Source organism: Carcharodon carcharias, chromosome 17 (genome assembly GCF_017639515.1).
Source record: "Carcharodon carcharias isolate sCarCar2 chromosome 17, sCarCar2.pri, whole genome shotgun sequence".
NCBI classification, from domain to species: Eukaryota; Metazoa; Chordata; class Chondrichthyes; order Lamniformes; family Lamnidae; genus Carcharodon; species Carcharodon carcharias.
This window is the reverse complement of record NC_054483.1, coordinates 21,304,085-21,319,069: the sequence shown is the minus strand read 5'-3', so window position 1 is coordinate 21,319,069 and position 14,985 is coordinate 21,304,085.

Below are 14,985 nucleotides of genomic sequence, written 5' to 3'. Positions count from 1 at the left end.
TTAACCCTGAAAATTGTGAGGTGATACACTTTGGAAGGAGTAATTTGACAAGGAAGTATTCAATGAACGGCATGGAACTAGGAAGTTCTGAGGAACAAAGGGACCTTGATGTGTGTATCCATAGATCTCTGAAGGCAGAGGGGCATGTTAGTGGGATGGTGAAAAAGGCATATCGGACACTTGCCTTTATCAATCGAGGCATAGATTACAAAAGCAGGGAGGTCATATTGGAGTTGTATAGAACCTTGGTGAGGCCACGGCTGGAGTACCGTGTGCAGTTCTGGTCATCACATTATAGGAAGGATGTGATTGCACTGGAGGGGGTGCAGAGGAGATTCACCAGGATGTTGCCTGGGATGAAATATTTAAGTTTTGAAGAGAGGTTGGATAGACTTGGGTTGTTTTCACTGGAGCAGAGAAGACTGAGGGGCGACCTGATCGAGGTGTACAAGATTATGAGAAACATGGACAGGGTGGATAGGGAGCAGCTGTTCCCCTTAGTTGAAGGGTCAGTCACAAGGGGGCATAAGTTCAAGGTAAGGGGCAGGAGGTTTAGGGGGGATATAAGGGAAAAATGTTTTACCCAGAGGGTGGTGACGGTCTGGAATGCACTGCCTGGGAGGGTGGTGGAGGCGGGTTGCCTCACATTCTTTAAAAAGTACCTGGATGAGCATTTGGCACGTCATAACATTCAAGGCTATGGGCCAAGTGCTGGAAAATGGGATTAGGTAGGTAGGTCAGGTGTTTCTCAAGTGTAGGTGCAGACTTGATGGGCCGAAGGGCCTCTTCTGCACTGTGATTCTGTGATTCTGTGATAGTTCTCTTTCTCATAAGGGGAAACAGCCTCCTGGCATCCACTCTGTAAAGTCCCCCAAGGATCTTATATCTTTCAATAAGATCACCTCTCATTCTTCTAAACTTCAGTGGAGATAGGCCCAACATGTCAAACCTTTCCTCACAAGTTGTAGCTAGTTTTATGTGAAATGCTTCAATTTTATTTTGGAAGAATTAAGTGAATTGAGAAAGTTGCTCTGGTATGCAAATTCACACTCGTCTGGAACATGTCTGAACCAAATGGTGTGCATACGTCAGGACTTACCATGAAGGCCTGGGGCAGCTTGCAGAGAGGGGAAGAGATGGAGGCCTCCCACAACCTTGGACCCTGGAAGATCACGTGAAGCAGCGGGTGGGTGGAGAATCTATCACGCAGATCCTCGAGCTGTTGGTACTTCCAGGCATGGATCCTTGAGCTGCAGGTGCACAGCTGAATGAGGTACTGTTGGGCAGTGATGTTCTGTGTTGGGTGTGGGCATTATAAGGGGAGGAGGGCAATAAAGAGGCGGGGTAACTGTGTAGGCCTAGAGAGGGCTACGGGGGTGTTTGCAGATGGTAGGAGAAAGAGTGGGATGCTGCAGGGATCGTGGAATGGGTGAGGTAGATTAGGGAGTGGGAAGGTGGGAAGGGCTGTGTCGGAGTATGGGCAGTGGAGGGGTGTGCAGGTGAGTATGCAAAGTAAGGCGGGGGAGAAAGGGTTTCAGAGGGAGGGATCTGTACTGTCAACAGCTGAGTCCTGGGGTTGCATACTGAGGGAATTGTTGATTTGAAGGGATGGTGAGAGTTAAAAGGGGCAGTGGGTGCCGGTAGGGTGGGAGGGTGAGGGTTCGGCGATGATGGCTAAAGGGACACTGAGGGTTGTTGGAGGGGATATGGAAGTAAAAACGGATTCTGGGGATTGGCATTATGAAGGGGGAGCAGATCTACTGTCACGGGAGTGGGCTCCTGGGAAAAGGTAGGGGACGTGGACATTGACCTGCACAAGATGGAGGATGATGGGGGCAGTTTCAAGGGTAACTGTGAGAAGATCAAATGTTACACCTGGGAGGATCAATGGTTGTGAGGGTAGGGTGTGGGTATTGGGGTTAGGGTTAAAGGTATTGGACTGCACTTCAAATGTAACATGAACCATGGCCCCTCACAGCTATCCAGAGCCTCGTGGTAGAGATCTTAAGATGCTGGATGGGAATTGGCCAATCGGGGGTGGGCGGAGATGCAGGTCAACTTAACTGGATAACTGAAGGGGAACCCCAGCATGTAGTACTTACAATGAGCGTTGGGATAGATGATAGAGTGAAGGGCAAAGGCTCAGTGTACGCAGGCAGCTTCTTGCACATGGCTAGGAAGGGCCTGAGCAAATACCTTTGCCTCCCTGCACATGTATGATTCTGGGGGACATAGACCCAGCCTGCGATGCCCTCCTGAAGATGAGGGGGTGGCAGGGGAGCACTGTCTTAATGAGTGAGAATCGTTATGAAACCACATCAGACTTGATTACAGTGAAAATGTAGCCTATTTAGAAAACTGTATGAACATTGAACAATTATAGTGCAACCGTGCAACCACATGTGAAATCAGAGCTTTTTAATTTTCTGTACCCTGCCACCGCGTCTAGGTGCTCCTTCCACCTCCGCAGGAGGGGTGGAGGCAGCCTGTTGACCACTATGCCCTGTTGTACTTGATGACTTCTACAGGCGTCCTCTATGTCCTGAAGGCCTGGAGGGCCCTGGCTGACTTTATGGTCTCCTGCTCTCGTGCAGCTGCACCTTATGTTCTCACAGAGGCTGTGGCTGATGGGATCACAAACTGAGATGCTCTGAAGGGACACGCACCCTCTGAGAATCCTGAGTGGAGGTGCCAGGGATGTCTGCCTGCCATTCCTCTTCCCTTTGGGTGCCCAAGGGACCCTGCCTGACTCTGTGAGGAGAAGGGGCACCTGGATGGAGGTCAAGGTGCCTTGTCACCCTCTCGAATAGCCACTGTGAAACCTCATCCATGGATACTGCAATAGAATGCACGTCTGCGCGCATCTCCAGGAGAAACTGGTCGCTCTCCTGGACAAGGGTCTCTATGGCATCTGCCACCCTCCTTATGGAGACTTCAATGCATACACATGACGTTACGACTTCATTAGAGAGCAGGTAGACAGACTCCTCCACCTCACGTGCCACTCTATTGAGGGCTTCTGATGCCTCTACCTGATGCTCTCCCACCCCCTGCTGCATGTCATGCATCCTGTATAGGACAAGTCCCAGAGGCTCGTCACCTAACTTGGACTTTGCAGGGGCCAGTTCCCCAGGAGTCCACCAAATGCCAGTGAGCCAGGCTATGCTGCGGAACTGTGTCCGTGCATTGACCACCAGAATGAGAAATCCTGCTTGAACTAACTCCTGAATCCACCCAAGTGTCTGTCTCTGGGCTGGTGGAGTTTGCAGGTGACTGCTTTAATGGCTGTACAGATGAACTGCCTTGTTCACCCTCAGCTTCCTCGCTCATCTGCGGGCTGCTGGATGTGGTGGTCTCTGGCCTCACCCTCTTTTTGGTGGCACCTGCAATTGCAAGAGGAGAGTGAGTGACTGCATGGGTTGTCTCCAATTTGGCACCATGTCTTAAGTTTTTCTAAGTACAGACATTAAGCTTTGTTCCTTACTGAATGGAGTCCAGATGCCAACCTTGCCATCTTCACTCCTGATCCTCCTCTGCCAGCTTGATTGCCTGCCCTTCATATAGCGTCAGGTGCCAGAATACAGCAATGCCCCCTCCAGTCCTCTCTCTCATGCGTTTGTTGTGTGCCAATTTGTCCTGCACAAGGAGAGAAAATAGTTTGAGAGCACTTGGAATGCAGGTGGCATACACATGCTGCCAGTTGACAGCAGCAACCCTCTAGCTACAGTGTGCCATGTGAAAGCTGCACTGCACCTAGATCACTAGAGTTCCCTTGCAGAACCCTCCAGAACAGCGAGGTCATGTGCATGGAAGGAATAGGCACAAGGAGGAATGTCATCTGCTGCACTTGCTGGCGTCCTTTATGCCAGACCCTCCCCCACTCCCTTTTTCCGTCTTCCACAATATGAGCTCTCTGTGAGGCAGGGTCAGTGCCCCGCAGTCTCCTCTGTATCTGCAGGCTAGATGGACTGCAGTATGACTATGAGGCCTCAGAACTTGATATTGAGGAGCCCTATATGCATGGGCAGCACCAATGGTAGCCTGTCCACTGAGGCCGATCACCCAGTTTGCACTCTGTGAGTCAAGTTGCAGCAGCAGAGGGTTCACTTACCCTGGTGCAGTGGATGAGGTCGTTCATCTTTTTCCTGCACTGCGGGGCTGTCCTCTTGTGTGTGCTGCCAGCACTCACCACTCTGACGACTGCCTGCCATGGAGGATTGGTGAGTCGGGTGGCCCTCCTCGTTCCATCCCTGGGTACAGGATGACCCTCCTCTCCTCTCCTGCATTCAGCAGTACTTCCTGGAATGCATCATTAAATCTGGGTGCCGGTGCAGCTTGCTGTCTCCGGGCCATTTCCCAGGCCACGGTTCAGATTCGGCGGGAGCAGCAGCTGTCCGGGTGTCCTTCTAAATATGGTGCCTGGGCATGACAGTGGGTCCCGCGACGTCATGCCCGCCCTGTCACGTAAAACGTCGGGGAACTTCCGGCTGCATAATTAATCAGCCCAGCATCGCAAGACTCAGCATGGGTTGCTGGGCTCCACGGAGAAAAGCACTCCCACTCCCCCAACCACCGCCCCCCCACCCCCCCACCTCCCCCCAACTCCGCCACGTGAAATAGCAGAAAATAGCAGCCAGGTTTAACACTTCAGGCCAATGACCTTTCGTCAGAGCTGCCAAAGATTAGAAGTGTAACAAGTTTTAAGCAAATGCAAAGTCAGGACAAATGACGTGGTTGGGGGGTGGGGGGTGGAGGAAGGGCCGTATGTAAAGCAATGGGTTAATAGAATGGATATGCTAATGAGTGATGTCGATGATGAAGTCTCAGTGACATCAGCAGTTATGTGCTAGGCTCGAGAGAGAGAGAGAGAGGATGGGACACACTGTACTCAGGAGAGACATACCTACCCTGTAACCTCTTTAGATATCGTGTTCATACATGAGTTTAAAGCAAGTAACAGAGTAAAGCTACAGTCTATCTAGGGAGGGTAGTTCATGCATCCCAAGAAGCCAGGGACCACTCCAACAGCACACTGGACACGGTGGTGGTACAAAGTAGGGGGGACAGGGAGAAGAAGAGCAAAAGGGAAGGTCTGTGTTAGGGTGGAGGGCAGGAGTAATTAAATAACATAAGGGATGAAATAGTAAAAACAAACAAAAGATGCACAAACTGATATTACTGAAGGGAGAGGCTGATATTGCAGCCTGACCATGACAACAAAACATGGCGCTGTACATTACTTCTAGTAGACTTTGCTTATCACCCTTGCTGCTCGAGGTAAGTGGGTCCTTGCTCAATTGAAGGCAGGTCTGCCATCAGAGTGCAGATTGCCTCTGTATGCAACGGTGTAACATAAATGCAGCAGAAAAACTATTTTGTAACATTGAGTTATGGAGAATAAATTGTAGCGTTCTCTTTTTTTTTGAAGATGGAGAGTCAGGACACAGATGAATGAAACAGTTCACAATGAGCTGAAAAATGGCACTTGTTTGGAAAAATGATTGAACCATAATTTTGCTGTCTCTTTATTGTAATTGCTTGGCATTTGTTAAAAGATGAACATTTATTTGACTGCATGCTGAATTAAAGGGGCAAAATTCAAGTCCACTTGTGCTGAATACTTTCTGGAGTGCAGCGCACCTCTTCCCTCCATTCTCCAACAAGTGGCTGGAACATTAAATATTTTTTCAAGAATTACCTCGTCAGAAGTAAGAACTGGTGACCATTTCAAATATCAGAGGTGAAAATTTAATTGGGGTCAGGAACTGGACATAGGGACAAGTTCTGAGTCTGGACCCCACATGACATGCTTTAGACACACAACTGTGGAAATTGTTATATTATTCGTCAACAGCTAGGAACTAAATGTTTTGCGAATGTATATCCAGAGTCCAACATTAGCTGCTGCGTTGCAGTCAGGTGCCAATCAACAATTTATCAGTCCCCCAGCCACATGGAGAGCTGTGAAAAATACATTCAATGGAGATGTGGCCTTTGAGTCTGAAAGTGTGGTTATTTCCAACTTAAGGGAACCGGAAGACATAACACCCATCGCAATTTTCAAAGCTTCAGTCAATCAAAGACCAAAGACCAGTCAAGAATGATGGACAGCCTCCTGATACTGGAGGCCCAAAGGAAGGCCCTCCAGCACTCAGCGATTGGCAGCCCCACCGGCCAAAGTGAGGGCTGCTGATATAAGGGTTCACATAGCGAAGGACAAGCGAAGTTGAGTTAATTTTATGTTTTTTCAATGCCACAGCTGCCTGGCCATGATCCAAAGGGGCACTCCCTCCTGGGGACAGCCATAGGTTACAGCTATGACCCGGTGGTTAATACAGGTGCAGGGTTGGGGGGTCCCTTACATGACCCGTCGTGCCCCACCCTTTCCTACCCAGAGCCCACCACATGGGCTTGGATATGGTCTAGACCAATGCGAGCAGCCATCTGATCCCGAGTCAACCTCTTTCTAGATGGCCCGTGGTTGGGATCTTGGTGGAGAACCAGCATGACAGACAGTGGTGCCAAATTGCGGTACCCCACGTCTCCAATCTGGACCCCAATACTCTTCTAAAAATCCAGGTTTCAGTTTTAATTATCCCAGGTCAGATGAATGCAGAGTAATGCTCTCACTATTTTGCCGTAGCCATGTCCTTCAGTTTCAACCATCGGAGTACACCAGTGTAACCTTTATCCATTGTCCATGCCAGCCATCCTACAAAATGTCTAATTTGATGTTTTATTAGGAAACAGAGAAAATATTGACTCACCAGTTGGGGCTGAAATTGAAGTCAAACCTGAGTGGTGAAAGGTCAGTGGCCAAGCAGGAGTCAGCGCTCAGGGTAAACTGTAACCCTCAGATCTTACCCCATCACCCAAACCCATTTCAAGTTCTTCCAATGGCTGATTTTTTTTAAAGGGCTTTTGTGATTATTTCTCCTTTCCCCACCCCAGAATGAGCTCTTCCAAGGCTCTGCTGCCTGTACCATTATCATGACTCTGACCTGGATCTGTTCACTCTTCATTCTTGTGCTTTCCGAACTACATTGCTGCTTTCCATCTTATTCCCATCCCAGGATAACATAACACCACGAATTTGTTCACAAGGAATGGTGACTTCAAAGTAACCGACACCAATGTACAAATCACACCTCCTGGCACCCATATATCATGATGAAAGCTCACCACAAGCCGTCTGTAGCTGCTCCTACGATCACCCAGCTGATTTGTTTTTAAAAGAAAAGAACTTCTCCATCTCTCCTGTGACTTTTGCTACACCTGCCCCTTTAATGGTGCTGTTATTTTTAAGATTTGAATTGCTTCCAGTTTTTCTGCCTTCATTGGCCCTGTGCCCATTAGAGAGCCTCCAGCAGTGCACAGAGCCCACGCTCTTCATTATAATGAAGCCAGCAGGAACCATCAATGCTTTAATACTTTCCGGAGTGCAGCACACTGGTGTGAACATGCTCCCCTCGAACAGTGTCTGCCTAGGAAAATGGCCCTTAAAACCTCGATGTTAAGCCATGTTGTATTTTTCAACGTTATATCCCAGGAACATTCTAGCTATGGAAACAATACTAAAATAGTGCATTCTACTTTGATCTCTGCTCTGTGTTCTCTATATTTTCCACTTCTTTCAGATTCTGTTTCTCTTTCATGTATGCTGTCTCAGTCTTCATCTTTTTGTTTGGTGATTAAATTGACAGAAATCTCATTCTCTCAGTCTCTTGGCCACCTTAACAGCAGGTACTGCCAGATTCACTCAAACCATTAACTTGATTATCATTGTTTTATGTTCTCTGACATAATGATCTGTGCTCCTCATGAGGGGAGCAGGTGGAAGCAACAGATGCCCTTTCTTTGCACTGTAGGCACTGTATCATCAATATTAATAGAGGGGAACTCACTCTTCTGGTGGTATCCAAGACCAGAGGCAAAATTACATATAAGTATTTGGGGAGAGGGGACGTCATGTGAAATTCTAGGATTTGGAACTGAGTGGGCAAGAGGGCCATTTGGTCCATGTCATAAAATAATTGGCTAAAAGACATTGGCTCTTCAAACCTCCTTCCTCCCCTCCCCACGCCAGCTTGAGCTCATCCAAGGCTCTGCTGCCCATATCCTAACTCTTACCGGAATCTGTTCACCCATAACCTCTGCTTGCTGGCCCACATTGGCTTCCAATCCACCATAGAATGATGCACCACAGAAAGAAATGATTCAGCACATTGTACCTGTGCCAGCTCTTAAAACAAGTTATACAATTCATTCCACTCTCCTGCTTTTTTCAAGCATATATCCAGTTCTCTAATGCTGGTGGTACTTTTGAATCAGCTTTCACCACTCTGTGCTTAGTTCCCTTGTTACCTATCTGATCAGAGCACCCCAAGATCTATCATTGACCCACAAACTTCACCCCTTGGCTACATGATCCAAAGAATTGAGATCAGCCAACGTGTCAGCTCAGCCTTCAGTTGACTGAGGAAAATATCCCAACACATCGTGCCCTCACCTCCAAAGTCTTAATTCCTCTGACTCTGGACTTCTGTGCACCTGCCCTCCTTTCATCTCACCATTGGCAATCATGCATTCAGTCCTCTAATTCCTGCATTCTGGAATTTCCTCCCTGGACCATTCTATCTCTCTATCTCCCTCCCCTCCTGTAATATCCACCTTAAAACCAACCTAATTTTATCCTTTTTCTTCACCTCATCATTAATTTCTGATGTCACCTCTGTGAAGTGCTTGGGAATCTTTTTCTACATTAAAAGCATTACATAAATGCAAGTTGTAACAAAGGGAATATAAGAGCACATTAAACAGCCTTGCATGCACTTTAGAGATCAGTAGATCTGCCCTTTCATGTTATTTATGACTTTCCTCTGCTCACTTTTGTAAGGTAGGCACTAGCGTCTTTATCTGAAATAGTTTCATTCAGTATTCATCTACTAATTTCACTGACTAATTTCTAGCATTGGGTCTCCATCGCTTTTAGTTAGTCCATCGCTGTCAGAGTAACAAATGCTCTTGTCTCCATCTAAAGCTATGTTATAAAAAGGAATACGGTTATGAGTTCATTAGAAGTTCAGGCTACAGCAAACATAAGAGCATAGAAACATAGAAACTAGGAGCAGGAGTAGGCCATTCGGCCATTTGAGCCTGCTCCGCTATTCATTATGATCATGGCTGATCATCCAACTCAATAGCTTGCTCCCGCTTTCTCCCCATATCCTTTGATCCCTTTCACCCCAAGAGGTATATCTAACTCCTTCTTGAAAACATACAATGTTTTGGCCTCAACTACTTTCTGTGGTAATAAACTCCACAGGCTCACCACTCTTTGGGTGAAGAAATTTCTCCTCATCTCAGTCCTAAATGGTCTACCCCATATCCTCAGACTGTGACCCCTGGTTCTGGACTCCCCCACCATCAGGAACATCCTTCCTGCATCTACCCTGTCTAGTCCTGTTAGAATTTTATAGGTTTCTATGAGATTCCCCCCTCATTCTTCTGAACTCCAGAGAATATAATCCTAACCGACTCAATCTCTCCTCATATGTCAGTCCTGCCATCCCAGGAATCAGAATGGTAAACCTTCGCTGCACTCCCTCTATAGCAAGAACATCCTTCCTCAGATAAGGAGAGCAAAACTGCACACAATATTCCAGGTGTGGCCTCAGCAAGGCCCTGTACAATTGCAGCAAGACATCCCTGTCCCTGTACTCGAATCCTCTGGCTATGAAGGCCAACATATCATTTGCCTTCTTTACTGCCTGCTGCACCTGCACGGTTACCTTCAGCGACTGGTGTACTAGGACACCTAGGTCTCGTTGCACATTCCCCTCTCTCATTTTATAGCCATTCAGATAATAACCCGCCTTCCTGTTTTTGCTACCAAAATGGATAACCTCACATTTATCCACATTATACTGCATCTGCCATGCATTTGCCCACTCACTCAGCTTTTCCAATTTACACTGAAGCATCTCTGCATCCTCCTCACAGCTCACCCTCCCACCAGCTTTGTGTCATAGGTGGACATATTATAAATTTGGAACACCTAACAATTAGAGCAACTTAAGTGTCATTCATAGGATCACAGAATCTTAGACCATGGAAGAAGGCCTTTCAATCCATGTGCCTGTGCCATTTCTTTGAAAGAGCTCATCAGTTCGCCATATTCCCCTGCTCTTTCCCCATAATAGAAAGATGGGAAATTACAGGCCGATTAGCCTGACCTCAGTCATTGGTAAGATTTTAGAATCCATTATTAAGGATGAGATTTCAGAATACTTGGAAGTGCATGGTAAAATCGGGCAAAGTCAGCATGGTTTCATCAAGGGGAGGACGTGCCTGACAAATCTGTTAGAATTCTTTGAGGAGGTAACGAGCAGGTTAGACAAAGGAGAGCCAATGGATGTTATCTACTTGGACTTCCAGAAGGCCTTTGACGAGGTGCCTCACAGGATGCTGCTCAGCAAGATAAGAGCCCATGGTGTTAAAGGCAAAGTACTAGCGTGGATAGAAGATTGGCTGTCTGGCAGGAAGCAGAGAGTGAGGATAAGGGGATGGCGGCCGGTGACTAGTGGAGTTCCGCAGGGGTCAGTGTTGGGACCACAACTTTTCACTTTACACATTAATGATCTAGAGGAAGGAACTGAGGGCATCCTGGCTAAGTTTGCAGATGATACAAAGATAGGTGGAGGGACAGGTAGTATTGAGGAGGCGGGGAGGCTGCAGAAGGATTTGGACAGGTTAGGAGAATGGGCAAAGAAGTGGCAGATGGAATACAATGTGGGGAAGTGTGAGGTCATGTACTTTGGTAGGAAGAATAGAGGCATAAACTATTTTCTAAATGGGGAGAGAATTCAGAAATCTGGAGTGCAAAGGGACTTGGGACTCCTACTTCAGGATTCTCTTAACGTTAAATTATAGGTTGAGTCGGTAGTTAGGAAGGCAAATGCAATGCTGGCATTTATTTCGAGAGGACTAGAATATAAAAGCAGGGATGTGCTGCTGAGGTTTTATAAGGCTCTGGTCAGACCACATTTAGAATATTGTGAGCAATTTTGGGCCCCGTATCTCAGGAAGGATGTGCTGGCCCTGGAGAGGGTCCAGAGGAGATTCACGAGAATGATTCCAGGAATGAAAGGCTTAACATATGAAGAACATTTGAGGACTCTGGGTCTGTACTCGAAGGAGTTTAGAAGGATGAGGGGGGGATCTGATTGAAACTTACAGAATACTGAGAGGCCAGGATAGAGTGGATGTGGGGAAGATGTTTCCATTAGTAGGAGAGACTAGAACCCAAGGGCACAGCCTCAGAGTAAAGGGAAGACCTTTTAGAACAGAGATGAGGAGAAACTTCTTTAGCCAGAGAGTGTGAATCTATGGAATACATTGCCACAGAAGGATGTGGAGGCCAGGTCATTGAGTGTATTTAAGACTGAGATAGATAGGTTCTTGATTGGTAAGGGGATCAAAGGTTACAGGGATAAGGTGGGAGAATGGGGTTGAGAAACTTATCAGCCATGATTGAATGGCGAAGCAGACACGATGGGCCGAATGGCCTAATTTTTGCTCCTAAGTCTTATGGTCTTATGGTCTAATCCTGTCAATTTGTTCCATTCAAGCATTTATCCAAGTTCCTTTTGGATGTTAATATTAAATTTGCTTCCGCCACCCTTTCAAGTAGTGCACTGCAGATCAATACAGCCCTCGATAAAATATATGACTTCCCTCTGCTCCTTTTGCCAATCATCATTAATTTGTGTTCCCTGCTTCCTGATCCTCCTGCCGGCGGAAAAAATTTCCCCTCAGCTGTTCCATCAAAACTCTTCAGAATTATGAACCCCTCTATTAAATCTCCCCTTAACCTTCTCTGCTCCAAGGACAACAATAATTCCAACTTCTCTACTCTATCCACATTGCTGAAGCCATTCATCCCTGGTGCAATTCTCTTAAATCTCCTTTCCACTGACTCTAAGTCATTGTCATCCTTCCTGAAGCATGGTGCCCAGCAATGGATACAATACTCTATCTGAGGCCGTACCAACAATCTTGCTGTGAACAAATTAGCTGTCGTTCCTATATTACAACATTGTGCAAAAGTACTTAGTTGGTTGTAAAGCACTCTGGAACATCCTTTTGTTATGAACAATGCTATATATCTGTGGGTCCTACTTCTAATTGGATGTCTTAATTTACATACATCAACAAATACAAAATTATGCTGGAGTGGCAATTCAGAGCCACCTCCCCAGAAGTGGATGAACAGGTCTTAAATGCCTGCAGCTCACATCAACACCCTTTTGATTCTTAATTTGTTAATCCATAATGAGCTGGCATTGCTAACATAGTTTAATTAGTCCAGTCCTTCAACTAAAATACTTGCTGAAACCTGCTGCTTCAAGTGTATTGCTTTTATAAGTCATATTTTTCCAGTTTGAATTGAATTTATTTGTTTTTCAGAAACCACAGTCTTCGTACCTTCACTTGGTGCTCTTTATTAGAAACTGTGCATGCACAGCAGGTTTCTAATGAAAGGTCATTGACCTGAAACCTGAACTCCGTTTTTCTCTCTCCACTGATACTGCCAAATCTGCTGAGCACCTGCAGCATTTCCTGTTTTTATTTCATGTACAGCAGGGTTGAGTTCAGGCTGTGATTCCAGGAATATGCTATCAGGCTCTGTGGTGTTCTGTGATGTAACACTGATTAGAGTGGAGATTTGGGAACCCAACTGACAAGTTCTGGAATGAAGTCAAATCAAGATGTCAGGAGGGTGCAGTTTGATGATTCAGTTGCCTTGCCTGGGGTATTGTTGGCTAAAGAGTAAGTCCAAACTAGTTGTCCTGAATCAGCAAGCTTGACAATAACTCGACTACTGGGTCTATTGTACCATCCACTGTACACAACAGTATGTCATAGAAATCTCTTATTTTTGATACCTTGCGTTAACTTTGTTAGACTTGTATTTATAAGCAACCAGTCAATAGACACAGAGGTGATATTTTTTAAGTGTTGTCATGCCCAGTAAAAGGCATATCATATTCATAACTTTAAATATGGACTGTGTTTGTATGGAAGCTTCTGGAGCTGCCTTTATTTATTTTAAAATGGACACTGATGAACTGTTAAGATGGCTGCCAAAGGGGCCAGGTGACCTTTGCAACTTGAGCACAGACTTTTTATGATCCTGGACCAGAACCCCCAAAGTTTTTGTATAATCCAGTTAAGGGCCAGTGACAATGAAGGAACAGCAATTTATTTCCAAGTCAGGATGGTATGTGGCTTGGAGTGGAACTTGGTGTTCCCATGCATCTGTTGCCCTTGTCCTTCTAGGTGGTAGAATTTGTGGGTTTGGAAGGTGCTGTGGAAGGAGCCTTGGTGAATTGCTACAGTGCATCTTGTAGATGGTACACACTGCTGCTACTGTGCATTGGTGGTGGAGGGAATGAATGTTGTAGGTGGTGGATGGGGTGCTCATCAAGTGGGCTGCTTTGTCCTAGGTGGTGTCAAGCTTCTTGAGTGTTGGAGCTGCATTCATCCAGGTAGGTGGATAAGTACAGAGTATTCCATCACATTCCAGACTTATGCCTTGTAGATGGTGGACAGGCTTTGGGAAGTCAAGAGGTGAGTTACTCATTGCATAATTCCCAGCGACTGAACTCCTCTTGTAACCATTTATGTGGCTGATCCAGTTCAGTTTCTGGATAGTAGTAACCACCAGGATGTTGACAGTGGGAAATTCAGTGATGGTAATTCCATTGAATGTCAAGGCGAGGTGTTTGGATTCTCTCTTGTTGAAGGTGCTTGGCACTTGTGTGGCATGAATACAACTTGCCACTTATTAGTCCAACCCTGAATGTTGTCCAGATCTTGCTACATTTGGACATGGACTGCTTCAGTATCTGAGGAGTTGTGAATGGTACAAAACATTGTGCAATCTTCAGCAAACATCCTCACTTCTGACCTTATGCTGAAAGGAAACTCATTGATGAAGCAGCTGAAGATGGTTGAGCCGAGGACACTACCCTGAGGAACTGCTGCATTGATGTCCTGGAACTGAGATGACTGACCTCCAGCAACCACAAATATCTTCCTTTGTGCTAGGGTATGAGTCCAAACAGCAGAGAGTTTTCTCCCTGACTCACAATGACTCCACTTTTGCTAGGGCTTCTTGATGGCACACTCGGTCAAATGCTGCCTTGATATGAAAGGCAGTCACCCGTCATGAGTATGCATTCATACACTTGTATGCGTTTGTGTGTTTGGTTGGCAGCACTTGCTAAACAATCCTGAGTGTGCTAATAGCTACACTTATCAATTTAAGATAGCAATCAAGCTCCTTACATGCTAGAAGCTACATATTTTCATATACAGAGACCTGTTCTTTACAAACAAAAGGAATATGTTCAAGCCTTGCACCTTTATTGAACTACCCTGGACCTTAGGGAGGCTATAGTTCGCCATTGCTTCCTCCCTGGAAACGCTTCAGCTGATCAGAGTCAGCTTGAAAATCAATCAGCACCCTTTTCTCCTGTAGTATAAATTGTTGTGTTTGTTTTAAATTTAGCATTCTTGCATTTGTCCTGATGAGTACAAGACAAAAAGCTTTGGCAACATGCCTCTCTTTTCAGCAAAATTCATTTTTTTGTTTTATGATCTCAGGATATCCCAATGCACTTTCCAGCCAATGAAGTACTTTTGCAGTGTAGTCAGTGTTATAGAAAATACAGCAGCCAATTTGCACTCAGGAACCTCACACGAATAATGATGTGATCGTGACCAGGTAGTTTGTTTTCATGATGTTAATTGGGGGATAAATATTGGTAAGAACACAGAGGAGAACTCCATGTACTATTTTGAATGGTTCCATGTGATCTTTCATATCCATCTGAAATCTCAATTTAGTTACTCATGCAAAAATGGCACCTCTTTTTGTACAGCACCGGAGTGCCAGCCTAGATTGGAACATGTGTCGCT